The sequence below is a fragment of the Babylonia areolata genome, chromosome 14 (assembly GCF_041734735.1).
Source record: "Babylonia areolata isolate BAREFJ2019XMU chromosome 14, ASM4173473v1, whole genome shotgun sequence".
Lineage (NCBI taxonomy): Eukaryota > Metazoa > Mollusca > Gastropoda > Neogastropoda > Buccinidae > Babylonia > Babylonia areolata.
Window position 1 is genome coordinate 14863176 of NC_134889.1, and position 4697 is coordinate 14867872.

The 4697-nt window shown below is 46.5% G+C and overlaps 1 protein-coding gene across 2 annotated transcripts in view; it reads right to left on the reverse strand.

Moving 5' to 3' along the window:
• The window catches only part of LOC143289500 (fatty acid-binding protein, adipocyte-like), a 140744-nt gene extending 139783 nt beyond the window's left edge, over window positions 1-961 (reverse strand). The window contains exon 1 of one of the 2 annotated variants that reach the window (XM_076598487.1): window positions 809-961. The gene's annotated coding sequence lies outside the window, so the exon portion shown is untranslated. Of the gene's footprint in view, window positions 1-700 lie in introns of both variants that reach the window. The other variant, XM_076598486.1, reaches the window with a different exon arrangement.
• Between the last annotated feature and the right edge of the window lie 3736 nt (window positions 962-4697).

Genomic DNA, 4697 nt, shown 5'->3' on the forward strand with positions numbered 1-4697 from the left:
GAGTAGAGAGAGAGGGAGAGAGAGGGGGTAGAGAGAGGAGAGATAAAAAAGAGAGAGAAGAGAGAGAGGAGAGAGAAAGGAGAGGAGAGAGAGAGAAGTGAGAACGAGAAAGCAGAGAGAGAAAGAAGACACACACAGAGAGAAGAGAGAACAGAGAGAGAGAGAGAGAGAGAGAGAGAGAGAGAAGAGAAAGAGTGAAGAAAGAGAGAGAAGAGAGACAGAGAACTGAGAGAAAAGAAAGAGAGAGAGAGAGACAGAGAAGACAGAAACAGAGAGAGAAGAGAGAAGATAGACGTGCAACAAACAGATCGAAGACCGTAACGAGTTGTGCCGCCGGTACCCGTCTCGAACTGGAAACTCCTAACTTTCTCCCCTTCCCCGCGACAATGTGATTGATGTCTTGCTACAGCTGTGCTGCTCACCTTGACACAAGACCACCCCACTGACTACAGCCCTAATACACACACACACACACTAAACACAAATACACATGTACACACACACACACACACACACACCGCAAGCCGGCAATAATAATTAATATGTAAGAAAATGACTCGGGATGAGAAGACTGAGTCAGAGAGCGGGAGACTCGGAAAGAGAAAGAGTGAGGGAAAGAGTACGGTACAACAAAATGAAAATAACCTAACACTTTTCGACAAAATGCAAACTCTGCTGAAAAACAAAAATCAGCTCTTACGGTTTTCAATCGGCAATGTTCTCTTCTATTACAAGGCGAGCACAGGTAAAACGGCTAGTCGGGCAGGCGGTCTTCAGTGCGAACATCAGAATGACCTGTCGGACTTACTGGGAAGCGGTGTCGATGCCTTCTCCTCTCTCGCTCGGCGCGACCAATTGGCGAGCTGGCGTGGCAGACGACACTTTTCTTCCGGTTTTTATCCCAGCATGCAGTGCGCGGCGGCTGGCGGCTGGCGGAGAGGGTGGGTGGGGGAGAGAGGTTTGGAGGTGGGTGGGTGGATGGGGAGAAATCTGGGAACTGGGCGACTTTTGCACCTCCCCCCCCTCCTTCCTCCCTCCCCCCCTCCCTCCCCTCCTCGTACCCCCACCACCCACCAACTCTCGCAAGCCTGCCGCGGTATGATGATGGTTAGGTTTAGTTGTTGCGCGCGAGGCTGTTCGCGTTGTGTGTGTGTGCGTGCGTGTGTGTGTGTGTGTGTGGGGGGGGTATGGGGGGTTGTTGCCGGCCTCGGGCCCCACCCCCACCCCACCCCACCCCCTTCCCACCTTATCCATCCTCTCGCATTTTTTTTTTTTTTTTTTTTGCTTGCTCTTTGCTGGCTTGGCGCCATGTGGGTTGCAATTGTTTCTTTTCCAGGTTCACTGACAAATCGCTGTTCATCAATCTGCTTGTCGAGACGGGAGGAGGGGTGGGGTGGGGCCGGGGGCGCATGGGGTGGGAGGTCGGAGTGGGGGGGTGTGGGGTAGGGTAGCGGTCAACTTTTGGCTTCACACAAATCCACACCGCTCACCACACCATGCCACATTCCACACCGCTCCACACCACACCACACCACACAGCTCCAAACCACACCACACCACGCCACACAACTCCACAAAACACAACACCACACCACACCATAACACCACACCACACCACACCATACCACAACACACCACGCCACACCACAACCAGAACCACACCACACCACACGGCTCCACACCACACCACGCCACACCATACCACGCCACACCACAACCACAACCGCAACCAGAACCACACCACACCACACCACACCACCAACGAACTTTGAACCCAGTTGTTTGCAGCAGTAACTGAAATCACTTGACACCAAGCATGTGAGCTGACTTGACTGCATTGCTAACTGCCTGGGGGTGTGATCGTTTTTTTGTGTTTTTTTGTTTGTTTTTTTTGTTTTTTTGTTTTTTTCTTTCTCGGGGGGTGGGGGTGGGGTCCTTCGTTTTTTTTTTGAGGTTTTTTGTTGTGTTTTTTTTGTGACTGCTTAGTTCACAACTTACTACCTGTGGCGTCTGTTCCCGTTGTTCACTTGGGAACCTCGTCTGTGACATTTTTGTGTTCAAGTGGGGGGGGGGGGGGGGTAATGGGGGAAGGGGTAAGGGGAGGGGGGAGTTAGGGGGACGGGAGGGTGGCGAAATAAAAGTGGTGAAGAAGGAATGGTAAGATAAGATTAAAAAAAAAAGAGATATTTTATTATTATTATTATCTCAAATTAGAGAAGTTTGGTCAGGTGCATTATCACAACATAGACACGTAAGCAGCATGGAAACCATGGTTGTAAAAAAAAAAAAAAAGAAGAAAGAAAAAGAAAATAAAAGCACACAAAACAACAACACCCCCCCCCCCCCCACACACACACACACACAAAAACACAACAAAACAACAACAATAAAACAACAACAAAAAACAAACAAAAAAACAAACAAAAAACAAACAACAACAACAAACAAACAAAACAACAACAACAACAAAACTCAATTATAAAGAAATATAAAGATATGACATACACTGGCGAAAAAATGGGTCAAACTGACCTGTAGGTGGTATAGCTGGTCCTTTGGTGAAGAAACTTCCCTACGTTTCGGGCCCTGGGCCCTTCTTCATGGGGAGAAAAGAGAGGACAAAACCAGGACAGAGGTAAAACTAAAAACTGTGAGAAGTAATCAAAAAGAAAAAAAAAAAAGGACAAAAAAAGAACAGAGAAAAAGGTGAGCAATATTTACAATAACAACAAAAAAAAAGGAGAAAAAAAAAGAGGGGGGATGGTTAAACACTAGGAGGCGGAGGGGGGAGGGGGGAGAAGGAGGGTTGTGGTTTTACCTAAAGATGAAAAGGTGAAAGAATGTGTGTGCTGTTTAGTCTCTCTCTCTCTCTCCCCATCCCCACTATTTCTCTCCTTCCCTCTCTCTCTCTCTCTCTCTCTCCCTCCCTCTCTCTCTCCCCCCTCTCTTTTTCTTTCTCTCCCCTTACACACACACACACACACGGAAACAGCCTTAAACATTACTTGATGAAACAATAAGAATGTAACTTGCGTCCCGTTGCACAAAGATGTTTACTTCAGGTCTGTGATAACATCTCTGAACGAGGAGAATATGAATATGTTTTTATAATATATACATTATGATTATAATCATCTCTCTCTCTCTCTCTCTCTCTCTCTCTCTCTCTCTCTCTCTCTATATATATATATATATATATATTGAGCGTGTGTGTGTGTGTGTGTGTGTGTGTGTGTGTGAGAGAGAGAGAGAGAGAGAGAGGTGGTATTTAGAAAAAAAATAATATTCAACTGTTTCAACAGTTCCAGACAGTTAAAACCTGAGTTTGACTGGCCCATGCTCACCCTTGTTGCACGTGAATCTGCTGGCAAGATCATACCTCTGTGACCGCGGGTTCAGTACAGGTGTTCAGTACAGGTGTTTAGCGCAGGTGTTCAGTACAGGTGTTTAGTGCAGGTATTCAGTACAAGTGTTCAATACAGGTGTTCAGTACAGGTGTTTAGTGCAGGTATTCAATACAGGTGTTTAGAACAGGTGTTTAGTGCAGGTATTCAATACAGGTGTTTAGTGCAGGTGTTCAGTGCAGGTGTTCAGTACAGGTGTTTAGTACAGGTGTTCAGTGCAGGTGTTCAGTACAGGTGTTCAGTGCAGGTGTTCAGTACAGGTGTTCAGTACAGGTGTTCAGTGCAGGTATTCAATACAGGTGTTCAGTGCAGGTGTTCAGTACAGGTGCTTAGTGCAGGTATTCAATACAGGTGTTCAGTGCAGGTGTTCAGTGCAGGTGTTCAGTACAGGTGTTCAGTACAGGTGCTTATTGCAGGTATTCAATACAGGTATTCAGTGCAGGTGTTCAGTGCAGGTGTTCAGTACAGGTGTTCAGTACAGGTGTTCAGTACAGGTGTTCAGTACAGGTGCTTATTGCAGGTATTCAATACAGGTATTCAGTGCAGGTGTTCAGTGCAGGTGTTCAGTACAGGTGTTCAGTGCAGGTATTCAATACAGGTGTTCAGTGCAGGTGTTCAGTACAGGTGTTCAGTGCAGGTATTCAATACAGGTGTTCAGTGCAGGTGTTCAGTACAGGTGCTTAGTGCAGGTATTCAATACAGGTGTTCAATACAGGTATTCAGTGCAGGTGTTCAGTGCAGGTGTTCAGTACAGGTGTTCAGTGCAGGTATTCAATACAGGTGTTTAGTACAGGTGTTTAGTGCAGGTGTTCAGTGCAGGTGTTCATTACAGGTGCTTAGTGCAGGTATTCAATACAGGTGTTCAGTGCAGGTGTTCAGTGCAGGTGTTCAGTGCAGGTATTCAATACAGGTGTTCAGTGCAGGTGTTCATTACAGGTGCTTAGTGCAGGTATTCAATACAGGTATTCAATACAGGTATTCAATACAGGTGTTCAGTGCAGGTGTTCAGTACAGGTGTTCAGTACAGGTGCTTAGTGCAGGTATTCAATACAGGTATTCAATACAGGTGTTCAGTGCAGGTGCATGTGCAAAATTGAAAAGTTATTCAGTAGCCAGCAGTGCGCAGCACGATCTGCTTCCTACTTTTCGCGCGCCTGGTATTCAATACAGGTGTTCAGTGCAGGTGTTCTGTGCAGGTATTCAGTACAGGTGTTCAGTACAGGTGTTCAGTACAGGCTTTCAGTACAGGTGTTCAGTACAGGTGTTCAGTACAGGTGTTCAGTACAGGTGTTC